Genomic DNA, 16,117 nt, shown 5'->3' on the forward strand with positions numbered 1-16,117 from the left:
TGGGCACCAAGTGTCACTACCTGCTGAGGTTCTACCTGTCCCCAGTGTTGTGAAGGATGGGCCTGGCGCAGATGCCACGCAATGAGCCAGTCAGCTGGACATTGCCGCACCATCTGTCGTTCGTGGAAAGGTTCTTCCGGACCAACACTTTTGACCACCAGTCCATCGGGCAGTGGTCAGCACGGAACGTCCTGCAGACACTGCAGGGAAATGACTCCAAGGATCCTGTGGCGTGGTTCCCAGAGCAGACTGCCCAGCTTGTCTGGCAAAATGCCTCATCGCCAGAACTCACCAACAAGCACCAAGACCTGGCTTGGCTGGCGGTGAGGGGAGCCCTCCCAGTTAGATCCTTCCTGCACCGTCGGGAACCCAGAGTGTGGATTCGCAAAGAGAGTCTGGAGAGGTCTGAAAGGGTCCCTGTCACGGTTTATTCCAAACAGCTCCGTCACAGAGGACCGTGATTTACTGTTCCCAGGGACACATTCAGAGACTGACATCGAGTGCTGCTGGAAGGTCATCAACTCGGTGAAAGACGCTCTTTTGTCTGCCCGAGCGTTGTTCACCACCCAGCGGAGCGAGATGTCCGTCGGGGAATGTTGCCGACTGGCCCGCTGCAGACTGCAGGAGTATGTGCTGAGGGACTCGCTGAAGCCCGGTGCAGCCAACGCCAAGGATCGGTGGGGGAAGGACCACAGTCTAGGTTCCTTCCGCTGCTGGACATTGGGGGGCAGGGTGTGGTGGAGACGACCCTGAACATAAGGGAAGGGATTCCACGCCAGTGGGCCACATGAGTGTGTGGGGTCAAATTGTGATTTGGGGAAACTGCCTCCCAGAATGTCGGATGGGGTTTTGTATGGATGATATGATATGATATGCCATTTATTGTCACTATACATGTACAGTGAAACTGAAAGCTGCTCGTACTCAGTGCATACATACAATTTTACACAAAAAACAAGAAACAGAAAAAACAAAACAGAAGGGAGATGGGGGGGGGGGGGGGGGGGGAATAGGTGCACAAATTCTACGGCGCTACATACATATATACATATATACAGATGGAAGTCCGTGTTGGGCGGTGTAGTCAGTGCATGTGTGGATTTGAATTTATGGTAGATATAATTCTCGGGAAGCAGCTATTCCTGAGTCTGTTTGTCCTGGATTTGATGCACCTATAGCCGCCTTCCAGAGGGCAGCAGGTCGAACAGTCCAAACGCAGGATGGGAGCTGTCTTTGGGAGCTGTCTTACAATCATGTATTGTATATATTTATTTCTCGAATAAAGTCTCTTTTGAAATTAAAAAAAATTAAAACAAATCTTTCTTCCCTTTGGTTTCTCTTCCCCCTCCATTCACTTCCGCCTTTAATGGGGGCGGCAACAGCTGGGATCCATCACGGGACGTGCGGTCCTTCTGTAAACTCTTCCGCCGGGCAGCAGGGCCGCGGCGCTCGCAACGCAACGCAACGCAACTCAACGCAAGGCAGCGGCTTCAGGTGCGCAGGTAAGGCCGCTCGGGCTCGGGGCTCTCGGGCAGGTTGTTGTCGGCCTCCCTCGCTCGGTCCCTCGGTCCCAGACTTGCTGATGGAGCCGCTGGAGGCCCAGGCGCATCCTCCCTGGACCCCGGGGCGGACAGTCTCCCCGAGCCGGCTCCCACCTTCACTTCTCCTCGGGGATGGTGGGTTCCTGACTGGGCCTTTGCTTCGTGTTTGCTGTACCCGGGCTGCAGATGCGATCAAAGATACTACAATACAAAGACACTCCGCTCTAGTGTCTCTTGATGCGATGCCAGTCGTTTACCTGGTGCGGGGGCGGAGCTTGGCCGCTGTTTACATTTCGCTCTTTGCCGATTTGCAAGAATTGACAGGTATTGGCGAAATCTCCCACTTCCTATTCCCAGCCTGAGATTTATCTGCACAATTGGCATCCTCTCTTCATGCGCCTTTTGTTGTGAATTGATGCTACTATTCTAGAACATTATCCGTGCACGTCTGACAGTTAGTTATAAACTAGAATTCATATTATAAATTGCGTTCTTGAGCAAAAGTTCCAGCTCTGGTAACTATCAGCATTTGAACCAGATTTTCCATGACTTACATTTGACACAAAGATGGGTTTAAACCGCTAATCGGCTCCATTGATTTGACTACTTGTTTCCATATCTGTCTCATCTCATCCTCCCTTGTCCATTTCTCTTATATATGTAGACAATTGCCTAGGTTGGATATCCTTGTCTACATGTCATGAACCTGAGGCTGTTTTGCTGATCATTTTAAAACAGATTTTGTTCACCGAGCAATACCTCATTTTAAAATTGCTTCTTTTTTCCTAATCCTTTTCTGGCCCTATAACTTTCCAAACTCACTATGCTCCTGTTATTGACTGTTCTTAAGCTTGCTTGTTAGAGATACAAATGTGTATTAAGCTGCCAAGATCTATACATTTCTTTCTCATTTTGATAGGTATATGGATGGGAAAGGAATGGAGGGTTATGGTCTGAGTGCAGGTAGATGGGACTAGGGGAGAATAAATGTTCGGCACGGACTAGAAGGGCCGAGTTGGCCTGTTTCCGCTGTAATTGTTATATATTGTTATTTTGGTAACATTTTGGTTAAATTGCATTTGTAGTATGGTGTGCAGTTCTGATTGTCCCCATTATAGGAATAATGTGCAGGCTTTGGAGAGGGCGCAGAACAGGTTTACCTGGATACTGCCTAGATTATAAAGTATTAGCTATATGGTGAGGTTGGACAAATTGAACCTATTTTCTCTGGAACATTGGAGGGTGAGGGGAGCCCACGTAGAAGTTTATAAAATTTTGAACGCATAGATAGGATAGACATTTGGGGCTTTTTTCACGGGGTGAAAATATCAAAAAAGAGAAGTCCTAGCTTTACAGTCAGTGGAGTAAAGTTTAAAAGAGATTGTTGGGGATAGGTTTTTACACAGAGTGGTGAGTTGTGAGTAACTGGAATGAGCCAGGATGGAAGCAGAAACTATAGTGGTGTATAAGTAGTTTTTAGGTAGGCCTGTGTGGATGCTGGGATATGGATCGCGTACAAGCAGCATTAACTTGGCATCATGTTTGGCAAAGACATTATGGGCTGAAGGGTCTTGTGCTGTATTGTTCTATGTTCTAATTAGTTTTTCTACCTCTTAAGATGCATCTTTAATCCTACTTCTTCAAACACCCCTTTGAGCAACAGTGACCATAATATGGTGGAATTCTACATTAGGATGGAGAGTGACATAGTTAATTCGGAGTCTAGGGTCCTGAACTTGAATATAGGGGACTTTGAAGATATGAGATGGGAATTGACTTGGATAGACTGGCAAACTATACTTAAAGGGTTATATTTCCACCGGGTGGCGCTTCGGTGGCAGCCTCGCCTACGGTCTGTCTTTTAAAACACACTATTTTTAGTGTGTTTTAAAAGTATGTATTAATGTTCTCTGGTTTGTTTTATGTGGGGGGTGGGCGTGGTGGGCGGGGTCAATCTGTTACCTTGCTTTAGATGCGATTGTTTTCTGGATCGTATCTCTGGTCACTCTTTGCCCTAACATCGTGGAGCTGGAGGCCTTGCTCGGGACTGACATTGAGCCCCACAGCGGGGATGTGGATTTTGCATCGGAGCCGATCCCTTGCCTGAGATCGATGCTCCAACCATGGCCTGCGGATATCAACATCGAGGAGCTCGCAGTCTTGGGTAGAGATCGATGTCGGGAAGTTCCGTAAGCTGCACAACGTTTGACTAGCCCCGACCCGGGGTAGATCGCCCAGCGCGAAGGGAACTGAGATTCCCTCCCCCGAAGCAGGAGCTTGATCGCCCTGAAGAGGAAGGCCCGCCGCTGACTATGGGAGTAACATCGTCGCGTCAACAAAAGAGGCATATAAATTGGCCAGAAGAAGCGGCAAACCAGGGGACCGGAGAAATTTAGAACTCAACAGAGGACAAAGGGGTTAATTAAAAGGGGGTGGGGTATTGACATGGACGGAGAACTGGTTGGCAGACAGGAAGCAAAGAGTTGGAATTAACGGGTCCTTTTCGGAATGGCAGGCAGTGACTAGTGAGGTGTCGCAAGGCTCGGTGCTGGGACTCCAGTTGTTTGCAATATATATTAACGATTTAGATGAGGGAATTAAATGTAACATCTCTAAGTTTGCGAATGACACAAAGCTGGGTGGCTGTGTGAGCTGCAAGGAGGATGCTACGAGGCTGCAGGGTGACTTGGATAGGTTGGGTGAGTGGGCAGAAGCATGGCCGATGCAGTACAATGTGGATAAATGTGACGTTATCCACTTTGGTGGCAAGAATAGGAAGGCAGTTTATTATCAGAATGGTGTCAGATTAGGAGACGGGAAGGTGCAACGAGACCTGGGTGGGCTTGTACATCAGTCACTGAAAGTAAGCATGCAGTTACAGCAGGCAGTGAAGAAAGCTAATGGCATGTTGGCCTTCATTGCGAGAGGATTTGTGTTTTGGAGCAAGGAGGTCCTACTGCAGTTGTACAGGGCCCTGGTGAGACCGCCCCTGGAGTATTGTGTGCAATTTTGGTCTCCTAATTTGAGGAAGGACATTATTGCTATTGAGGGAGTACAGCGTAGGTTCACCAGGTTAATTCCCAGGATGGCGGGACTGACATATGATGAAAGAATGGGTTGACAGGGATTGTATTTGCTGGAATTTAGAAGGATGCGAGGGGATCTTATAGAAAAACATAAAATCCTTAGAGGATTGGGCAGGAAAAATGTTCCCGATGTTGGGGTCAGTGCAGGGGTCACAGTTTAAGAATAAGGGGTAGGCCATTTAGGACTGAGATGAGGGTAAACCTTTTTTACCTAGAGAGTTGTGAATCTGTGGAATTCTCTGCCACAGAAGGCAATGGAGGCCAATTCACTGGATGTTTTCAAGAGAGAATTAAATTTAGCTCTTAGGGCTAAGGTAGTCAAGGTATATGGGGGAAAAGCCGGGACGGGGTACTGATTTTGGATGATCAACCATGATCATATTGAATGGCGGTGCTGGCTCGAAGGGCCGAACGGCCTACGCCTGCACCTATTTTCTATGTATCAAATTTTAATGTTTGAGTGGTGATCTGGGATATGTTTCTACACTTTATAAATATAAATTATTGTTGTGTTAATTCACATTGTCTCGGCATACTCTTGCACAGCCTTTATCACTCAATATGTGCTGGGGCGCTCTGAACCCAATGCAGAAAGTTAATTTACCTACGCAAAAATACCCTCTCCACATTCAGCCCTTGGTATCTTGTGTTTGGATCAAGTCATACAGTCATCGAGTGATACAGTGTGGAAACAGACCCTTCAGCCCAACTCGCCAACAATGTCCTAGCTACACTAGTCCTACTTGCCTGCGTTGGTCCATATCCCTCCAGACTTGGCTTATCCATGTACCTGTCTAACTGTTTATCAAACAATGGGATGATCCCAGCCCCAACTACCTCCTCTGGCTGCTTGTGCCATACACCCACCACCCTTTGTGTGAAAAGGTTACCCCTCGGATTCCCATTAAATCTTTTCCCCGTCACCTTGAACCTATGTCCTCTTGTCCTCGATTCCCCTTCTCTGGGCAAAAGACTCTACCTGATCTATTCCTCTCATGATTTTGTATACCTCTATAAGATCTCCCCTTATCCTCCTGCGCTCCATGGAATAGAGACCCAGCCTACACAATCTCTCCCTATAGCTCACCTCCTCTAGTCCTGGCAACATCCTTGTAAATCTTTTCTGAACCCTTTCAAGCTTGACAATATCTTTCCAATAACATGGTGCCAGAACTGAGCACAATATTCTAAATGCGCTCACCAACGTCTTATACAACTGCAACAGGATTGCCCAATTTCTATACTCAATACTCTGACTAATGAAGGCCAAAGTACCAAAAGCCTTTTTGACCACCTTATCTACCTGCGACTCTACCTGCAAGAAACCATACACCTGTACTCCTGGATCCCTCTGCTCTATAACACTACCCAGAGACCCACCATATATTGCATAGGTCCTGCACTTGTTCGATGTCCCAAAATGCACTTTTCTGTATTAAATTCCATCGATCATTCCTCTGCCAACCTGGCCAATTGATCCAGATCCTGCTGCAATCTTTCCCAACTATCTTCACTATCTGCAAAACCACTATCTTTTGTATCATCAGCAAACTTGCTAATCTTGCCCTGTATGTTCTCATCCAAACCATTGATGTAAATGACAATCAGTATCGGGCACAACACCGAACCCTTTGGCCTGTAGTCACAGGCCTGTAGTCTGAGAAGCTACCTTCCACCATCACCCTCTGCTTCCTTCCATGGAGCCAATTTGCTTTCCATTCAGCTATCTCTCCTTGGATCCCATGCGATCTAACCTTCCAGAGCAGCCCACCATGCGGAATCTTGTCGAACGCCTTACTGAAGTCCATGTACACAACATCTACAGCTCTGCCCTCATCAACCTTTTTAGTCACGTCTTTAAAAAAAATCAGATTTATGAGACATGACCTTCCAAGTATAAAACCATGCTGACTATCCCTAATCAGCCCTTGTTCATCCAAATGCCCATATAACCTATCCCTCTCCAGTAACTTACCAACTACAGATGTTAAGCTCACCGGCCTATATGTCCTTTGGTCACAGTGCCTCCATCAGTACTATGCAAGCCATCACCACAGCCCAACTTGTAGCTGGGTTAGACTCATATAAATTAATTGTTAAAATAAATATTTATGATGTCAGGAGGACTTTCTGTTTATTTGTTACGTTTGATCAACTATTTGTTAGTTTAACCATATAACAATTACAGCACGGAAACAGGCCATCTCGACCCTTCTAGTCCGTGCCGAACACATCATCTCCCCTAGTCCCATATACCTGCGCTCAGACCATAACCCTCCATTCCCTTCCCATCCATATAACTATCCAATTTATTTTTAAATGATAAAAACGAACCTGCCTCCACCACCTTCACTGGAAGCTCATTCCACACAGCTACCACTCTCTGAGTAAAGAAGTTCCCCCTCATGTTACCCCTAAACTTCAGTCCCTTAATTCTCATGTCATGTCCCCTTGTTTGAATCTTCCCTACTCTCAGTGGGAAAAGCTTTTCCACGTCAACTCTGTCTATCCCTCTCATCATTTTAAAAACCTCTATCAAGTCCCCCCTTAACCTTCTGCGCTCCAAAGAATAAAGCCCTAACTTGTTCAACCTTTCTCTGTAACTTAGTTGCTGAAACTTAGTTGCTGAAACCCAGGCAACATTCTAGTAAATCTCCTCTGTACTCTCTCTATTTTGTTGACATCCTTCCTATAATTAGGCGACCAAAATTGTACACCATACTCCAGAATTGGCCTCACCAATGCCTTGTACAATTTTAACATTACATCCCAACTTCTATACTCAACTTCTATAAGTTTGTTGTGGATAATCGAATTGAAGGTAAGTATGAAACCTTTTATTGATTTGCATTCTGATGAACAGGTTTTAATAATTCAGTTGTTTATTGAAATGACCATGTGGATTTAATTTTTACGGTAGACAAAAATGCTGGAGAAACTCAGCGGGTGAGGCAGCATCTATGGAGCAAAGGAAATAGGCGACGTTTTGGGTCGAGACCCTTCTTTAATTGATGGGTTAAGTAATAGCTGGGAGAAGGAGTCGGTGGGAGGCTTGACTTGTGGCGAAAGCATAGAGGGCAGGATCTCACCAAAAATGGATGGACAGATGGGATCAAGGCCTGCAGTTTATGGTTATGTTTTCTGCCTTTGTCAGGAATATTCATTTTATATTTTAGATGTCACCAATGGTTTGGTCAGAAAGTTTGTTATTGCAAAATCAAACTTAACAGTCGGGTCATTTTTTTTGTACTTATCTAATGATGGTGACTTTTTTGGGAAGTCACAGTAAACTATAGATAACTTCTGTATTTATCAGCTTTGTGTTGATATTTCTACCCCTGTTCCCTTTTCTATCCTGGTTCCACACCATTAGCATCCTTGCTCTTTGTCAAGAAAGAGTTGTAAACCAAATTATGTGTAAATTCTTCTGCTGGTCTGTGACTGAAGACTTTTGCAGTTTTATCTCTGTTTCTCCTGACAGTAAATTCTGTTTTCCCTATGATCTTTAGCCAGCAACTTTATTTCAGTAGTTAGTTGACCAGAATTGCACAACATGATTTTTTGTGGATCTGATTTATTTTCTTTTGTAATATTCAGGGAACCTTTCCTTTTAATTTTGCAGTTGAGCCAATCTCCTATTTTCATTTTTTTGTACTGGGTGACACGGTGACGCAGTGGTAGACTTGCTGCCTGACGGCGCCAGAGACCCAAGTTCAATCCTAACTATGGGTGCTATCTGTACAGTTTGTATGTTCTTCCTGTGACTGTGTGAGTTTTCCCCATGTGGTGCGGTTACCTCCCACAGTCGAAAGATGTTTTTTGAAGAGATAACCAAAAAGGTTGATGAGGGCATTGCTGTAGACATTGGTTATATGGACGTCAGCATAGCCTATGATAAGGTTCTGCATAGTAGCTGCTGTGGAGATCCATGGAGATCTAGCAAACTGGATACAGAATTGGCTTCCTGGAAGGGAGGCAACAACGGTTGTGAAAGGCTGTTTTTCGGACTGGAGGCCTATGACGAGTGCCTTAGGGGTTAGGATGAGAATGTACAAGGCAAGATTTAGCAAGTTTACAGCTGACATTAAAGTGGGCGTTATCATAGATAATGCAGAAGGTTATCAAAAATTACAGCAGGCTCTTCATCATCTCACCAAGAGGGCTGTGGAATGGCTTATGGGGCTTAATGCAGATAAGTGAGATGTATTGCATTTGGATGAGATGGGCAATATTTAATATGAACCTGAGGAGCAACTTTTTCAATCAGACGGTGGTGGGTATATGGACAACCACCCTCTGAATGGGGAAAAAGTTGCCCTTCAGTTTCAGGCAGTTGAGGCAAGTTCTATAACAGCATTGAAAACACACTTGGACTTTTGTATCATCAGCAAACTTGCTAATCTTGCCCTGTATGTTCTCATCCAAATAATTGATGTTGATGACAAACAATAACGGGCCCAGCACCAACCCTGAGGCACACCACTAGTCACAGGCCTCCAGCCCGAGAAGCAACCTTCCACCATCACCCTCTGATTCCTTCCGTGGAGCCAATATGCTATCCATTCAGCTATCTCTCCTTGGATCCGATGCAATCTAACCTTCCAGAGCAGAGTGTGGGACCTTGTCGAACACATTACTGAAGTCCACGTACATAACATCTACAGCTCTGCCTACATCATCTTCGAGGATGTAACTAGTAGCGTGGATAGGGGAGAACCAGTGGATGTGGTGTATCTGGACTTCCAGAAGGCTTTCGACAAGGTCCCACATAAAAAATTAGTATACAAACTTAAAGCACAAGGCATTAGGGGTTCAGTATTGATGTGGATAGAGAACTGGCTGGCAAACAGGAAGCAAAGAGTAGGAGTAAACGGGTCCCTTTCACAATGGCAGGCAGTGACTAGTGGGGTACCCCAAGGCTCAGTACTGGGACCCCAGCTATTTACAATATATATTAATGATCTGGATGAGGGAATTGAAGGCAATATCTCCAAGTTTGCGGATGACACTAAGCTGGGGGGCAGTGTTAGCTGTGAGGAGGATGCTAGGAGACTGCAGGGTGACTTGGATAGGCTGGGTGAGTGGGCAAATGTTTGGCAGATGCAGTATAATGTGGATAAATGTGAGGTTATCCATTTTGGTGGCAAAAACAGGAAAGCAGACTATTATCTAAATGGTGGCCGATTGGGAAAGGGGGAGATGCAGCGAGACCTGGGTGTCATGGTACACCAGTCATTGAAGGTAGGCATGCAGGTGCAGCAGGCAGTAAAGAAAGCGAATGGTATGTTAGCTTTCATTGCAAAAGGATTTGAGTATAGGAGCAGAGAGGTTCTACTGCAGTTGTACAGGGTCTTGGTGAGACCACACCTGGAGTATTGCGTACAGTTTTGGTCTCCAAATCTGAGGAAGGACATTATTGCCATAGAGGGAGTGCAGAGACGGTTCACCAGACTGATTCCTGGGATGTCAGGACTGTCTTATGAAGAAAGACTGGATAGACTTGGTTTATACTCTCTAGAATTTAGAAGATTGAGAGGGGATCTTATAGAAACTTACAAAATTCTTAAGGGGTTGGACAGGCTAGATGGAGGAAGATTGTTCCCGATGTTAGGGAAGTCCAGGACAAGGGGTCACAGCTTAAGGATAAAGGGGAAATCCTTTAAAACCGAGATGAGAAGAACTTTTTTTCACGCAGAGAGTGGTGAATCTCTGGAACTCTCTGCCACAGAGGGTAGTTGAGGCCAGTCCATTGGCTATATTTAAGAGGGAGTTAGATGTGGCCCTTGTGGCTAAGGGGACCAGGGGGTATGGAGAGAAGGCAGGTACGGGATACTGAGTTGGATGATCAGCCATGATCATATTGAATGGCGGTGCAGGCTCGAAGGGCCGAATGGCCTACTCCTGCACCTAATTTCTATGTTTCTATCAGCCTATATACAGTACTCCAGATATGGTCTCTCAAATGTTGAAATAATTGATCAAAATATCTAAATATTTGATACTCTTTTGAATGTGATTCTTATAGCAGGAGACAATAACATTTAGCTAGCTTTCTTAATTACCATTCTTTTCTACAATAACTTTTCATGTGGGAAGTTTTGGAATGTTTTCTAGAAATCTGTGTATAGTAGATCCTCTTGCACCTCTTTATCCACATATGACTTCTTCAAAGGACTCCATTAACTGGTCAAACGTTGGGTTTGCTCCTCCAATGCAAGATTCCACCACTCACCCGTTCCCCCAACTCAAGCCGTTCCTCAAACGCGATATTGCATCACTCACGCATAGCCCCAAATTGCGCCGGAGCGGCTCATTTCTCCTCATCCCCCTGCACTCCCTCCTCCTCCTCTTCACCTTCCCTCTTCAATCCCTAGAGAGATAAGTGTAGGAGGGGGGGGGGGTAGAGTGGGAGGGGGGTTTAACGGCAAATCAGTGCTCTTAATATGGAGTATTGGTACTGTAGTTATTTAATGAGCAGCATTCACAACTATACGTTGGATTTATCCAGGTTTTACTTCTAGAGTCGGTCATATACATCACGAATTTGGTCAGGAGATATTTCAGTTGAAATTTTAACATTAATTCTGAAGTTGGAATGATGGAAACAGCGTTTATCAATAGTTTTATTTAAAACTGGTGCGAACAACAGGGCTCTCACTTAACATTTTTTCCATGTTGCCAGCCGGGCAACCTAGGCAGCGTTTTAGGTTGCCAAATGACAGTTTAGGTGGTCATTTAAGACGGCTTGCATGACGCGTGCGATAATGTGCTCGGACGAAGTGCGCAGTTACAAGTTGGAATTATGCCCAATGAAGCATTCACATATTATTTCTGCTTCAAATAAAGTCACAAACTAAACATATTCACAAATCAAGGCATGATATATACCACAATGACATGCAGCAAAACTATAATACAGTATTTCAACTCTTTTTACACGTTGCAATGAATGCAATTTCTATTATTTCTTTCCACTTCCAAACAAAAATGTGGTTGGATTATTCAGCGTATGATCAACCTGTGTCAATAAATCCTGGACCATGGTAACATATATGCTTAACCATGCACACTACAGAGTGATGCAAGCATGTTTTCTGTGAAGGACCGAAAATTATCATAACATGGCCATAGCATGGGTTATTATTGCTATTGGTACATAAACACTCTCGCTTCCCACATAATTTATCCACAACAAAATATACAGGTTGCAAGGAAATTTCTAAAGGCATTTTATGATAATAGCTGTTAAAACCGACTATACCCATCTGACAGGTTAAACATTACACTAACTGACAAGAGATAGTCAAAGGATATAACTGCAGCAAATGTTCATTTCGCAATATGTTTAAAGGTGTCGAAATGTCACATTACCGGACATTCATTTTAGACGCATGTGTTGTGAACAGCAATGAAGATACCCAGTGTGTACACGGCTCGAAATTAGCGGTTGCCTGGGTGCCAATGGTGAGGGGAGAGTGGGGGGGGGGGGGGGAGAGAGAGGGGGGGGGGAAGAGGGGGAGAGAGAGGGTGTGCTGAGGGGGGTGAGGTAAGGGGAGAGGTGGGGAGCAGGAGGGGGGGGGGGAGGGTGGAGGGAAGGGGGTAGGGGTGTGTGGAGTGGAGGGGGGTTTAGGGGAGGGAGGGGGGGGGAGGGGATGGATAATAAGAGGAGAGAGAGGGGGGGGGGAGGGGGGGAGAGGAGACGGGGAGAGGAGAGTAGAGGGGGGAGGGAGAGGAGAGGGAGGAGAGGGGGGAGGGGAGAGGGAGGGGGAGGGGGGGAGAGGGGGGAGAGAGAGGGGGGAGGGGAGGGGGAGAGGAGGAGAGAGGGGGAGGGAGATAGAGGAGAGGGAGGGAGAGAGGGAGAGAGGGAGATGGAGAGAGAGGGGTGGAGGAGGGAGAGAGATGGAGAGAGAGGAGAGAGGGAGAGAGTGAGGGAGAGAGAGAGAGAGAGAGAGATAGAGAGAGAGAGAGGAGGGGAGAGAGAAAGAGAGTGCCTTTTTACTTCAACCCAAACCCCCCAAACAACCATTTGCAGGCAGTGCTTTTTTATTTCAAACTAACCATATTTTCATTTTCAAACCACATTAAGGGTACTTACTCACAGGTGTGAAGAAATTTGTTCAGTGTCATTCAGGGCTCAGAGTGACAGAGACTAATTGACAGAGCTCCATCTTGATGACAGACTGATTGAGGCACACCACTTCCTGGTTTTATAGTCCCTCCCCCTCCCTCCAGCAGGGGCAGCAGAGAGAATGGGGAATTTTGTAAAAACATTAATATCTCCATCATTTTTCATCGACGGGAAAAATCCTCGTCACACATGCGGCGGAGGGGGGGTTCTGAGCAAGGTGGCCAAAAATGACGGCCGTAGGCGGCGTTCACTCGGAAATCGCAGCACAGAAGGCCAAAAACAGTCAAGAACAGAAATTTAGTAATATAGATTGTATTCATTGCAACATGTAAAAAGAGTTGAGATACTGTATTATAGTTTTGCTGCATGTCATTGTGGTCTTTTTCATGTCTTGGTGAATATGTTTAGTTTGACTTTATTTGAAGCAGAAATAATATGTGAATGAACATTGAGCATAATTCCAACTTGTAACTGCGCACTTCGTCCGAGCACATTATCACACGCGTAAATGCAAGCCGTCTTAAATGACCACCTAAACCGTCATTTGGCAACCTAAAAAGCTGCCTAGGTTGCCCGGCTGGTAACAGGGAAAAAAAGTTAAGTGAGAGCCCTGGTTAGTTCACAAACCTGATAGTTGTAAGAAAGTGGCTATACCTGAACCTGATGGTGTGGGATCATATGAGTGAAAAGAGGGCAAGGGCCCTTTGTTGGGGATCCTTGATGATAGATTCTTGAGGCAGCACCTCGTATAGAGTTAGAGTTAGAGATAGAGATAGAGATGGAGATTTCAATGGAGATGAAAGCTGCTCCCATGATAGACGGGACTAAGTCTACTGCTCTCTGCAGCTTCTTGCGTTACTATCCGTTGGAAATTGCCGTACCAGGCCATGATGTCTTGCAACCTGTGAATATACTTTCTACGGTAATATGTTTCAAAGTTTATTAGTGTATTCAGAAACATGTTAAATCTCTTCAAGCATAAGAAAGTAGAGGATAGACACACAAAGCTGGAGTAACTCAGTAGGCACTGGTGTGCCTTTTTTCATAATGACATCTGTGTGCTGGACCCAAGGCCAGTCATGTTGAGCGAGAAGTTGTTATTGTGAAACCTCTCAACCACATGTCTTATCTCTCTCCTTTATGCTGACACACCATCACCAGCGATACAACCAACAACAGTGGTGTTGTCAGAAAGGACAACAAATTAGTTAAGTAAGTTGCATCTAGTACAAAGAAGCAATGCTTAACAGAGTCACTCTGTTCCTCAGTACCTCAGTGACTTCCTCTTTGAGAGGCTGTAGCAAGGTCATTTCTTGTTGTGTTCACTTGTTTGCAGCTTCTTTTCTTCTAGACTGCCTGCTGACCTCTTAGACCCTGTTATTTTGTTTGCTTTGATCTGAAATAAGTCTCCCAGACTATCTCTTTGCTCCATAGACATCATTATTTTGTTTATCAGTCCTGTTCTTGTACCTAACTTTGATGTGATAATCTTATCAGACTTTGCCACAAATGTCCTTGCTCTAATTCTCCCATTATTCCATCAATTCTTGTTTATTTATTATAGTTATATATAGTTAATTTATTGTTGGTTCTATCCATTGTTGGTACATTCCTTGCAGATTTAATGAATAATTTAAACTTGAAAGAAAAACTTAAATTAAGTACCATTTTCCCAAGTGCAGATCATTAATATATATTAAGAAAAGTGGTCTTGGTATTGACTCTCGGGAAACCTTCCCGTAAATATCCCATGGTCCAAAAACAAACTTTAAAAACTCAATTTCTTAATCAATATTGTACCCATGCTACTGCACCCCTTTTAATTCCATGGGTTTCAAGTTTGACAAATCCATTATTAATGTATAATCAATAAACCTTGTGGCTGAAATGTATCATTGCTGAAACCATTCTAGTATATATTTGTATTGATTTATTATCGTCACTTGTACAGAGATGTATTGAGTGCTATCCAGTCAAGTTGTATTGTATGTGAGTATAATCAAGCCGTACACAGACACAATGTGTAGCGCAAAGAGAAAAAGAACTAGAGTGCAGAATATCGTGTTACATATACGCAGGAAAGTGCAGATTAAAAATAGTGCAAAAAGAAGTAGGTTGGGACTACACCCTTAGTTTACGAGATGTCCATTCAGTAGACTGATAACAACGAGGAAGTAGCTGCTCCTGAATCTGGTGGTTCGTGTTTTGCTCTTCACTCTTTATGGTTTTCATGCCTTTCACCACTCTTTAGTGATAAAAAATGGGAAGCAAAACTCAATTTATGACCTAAGTGGCATTTTATTCAGGTTCAACATTACTTCCCTTTTTTTGTACTCATAAGGTCACGTGATAGGAGCAGAACTGGGTCATTCGGCCCATAAAGTCAATTCTGCAAAAAGGACAACAATATATTTTCAAGACACAATTACGTGTAACTTTAAGGAGAAACTGCAGGTGGTGGTGTTCCCATGCCCATAGTCCCCTCGTCCTTCTGATGTGCTATTGGAGCAGCCTGAAATTTTGAAGGCGGCACATGGTGCTGCAACAACGATAGTTGAATTGAGTGGTTAGTATCTCAGTTGGGATGCTAATCAAGCAGGCTATTTTTTTCCGAATAGTGTGCTGTTTGTGTTGTTGCAGCTACATTCATGTAGGTGAGTGGAGAGCATTCTGCCATATCGCTGAGTTTTACTTGCATAGCGGGTGGAAAGCCTTGAGTGTTGGGAGGTGAGTCGCTCGCTACAGGATACCCAGCTTCTGACCTGCTGTGATAACCACAGTACTTATGTGACTAATGACACAGGTGGAGAGGAAAGAGCTGATCTGTGAGCAACAGCTCATACAATACATTGCTGATCTTCTTTACCTGTACTACATCCGTTTCACCCATCACCTCTGAGCTTGCTGACTGACAGTTCTGGTTCTGGTTGATTACTGCGCAAACACCTCATCAGTGGTTATCTCGCGCAGGTTGGAGTGAGTAGAGTAGTGATTACATTTTGAAGTGGGCCTTTTTGGTAAGCAATGCTGCAATTATAAGATCCTCATTCTGGTTTTCCATGTTCCTCCATGGCCAAGTTCTATAATCCACAGTGCTCTCTGATCCTTGAAATCTTTGTATTCCTCTATTTCTGGACATTGGGTCTTGATTATGATCACTCCATCATCTGTGACCAAGTCTTCAGCTACTAAAGATAGACGCAACATGCTGGAGTAACTCTGGGTCAGACAGCTTGAAGTTAGGAGTGTTCAAGAAGGAACTGCAGATGCTGGAAGATCGAAGGTACACACAAATATTATTTCCTTCGCTCCATAGATGCTGCTGCACCCGCTGAGTTTCTCCAGCATTTTTGTGTACCTTT

At 44.7% G+C, this 16,117-nt stretch overlaps 1 protein-coding gene across 6 annotated transcripts in view; it reads left to right on the top strand.

Moving 5' to 3' along the window:
- Nucleotides 1-1,266: 1,266 nt before the first annotated feature.
- Nucleotides 1,267-16,117, top strand: part of stard3nl (STARD3 N-terminal like) — a 34,483-nt gene continuing 19,632 nt past the window's right edge. For 3 of the 6 annotated variants that reach the window (XR_008723369.1, XR_008723370.1, XM_055634649.1), the window contains exon 1: nt 1,267-1,502. The gene's annotated coding sequence lies outside the window, so the exon portion shown is untranslated. Of the gene's footprint in view, nt 1,503-1,577; nt 1,866-16,117 lie in introns of those variants that run through there. The other 3 variants (XM_055634646.1, XM_055634647.1, XM_055634648.1) reach the window with 3 other exon arrangements.

The sequence above is a fragment of the Leucoraja erinacea genome, chromosome 4 (genome assembly GCF_028641065.1).
Source record: "Leucoraja erinacea ecotype New England chromosome 4, Leri_hhj_1, whole genome shotgun sequence".
Lineage (NCBI taxonomy): Eukaryota > Metazoa > Chordata > Chondrichthyes > Rajiformes > Rajidae > Leucoraja > Leucoraja erinaceus.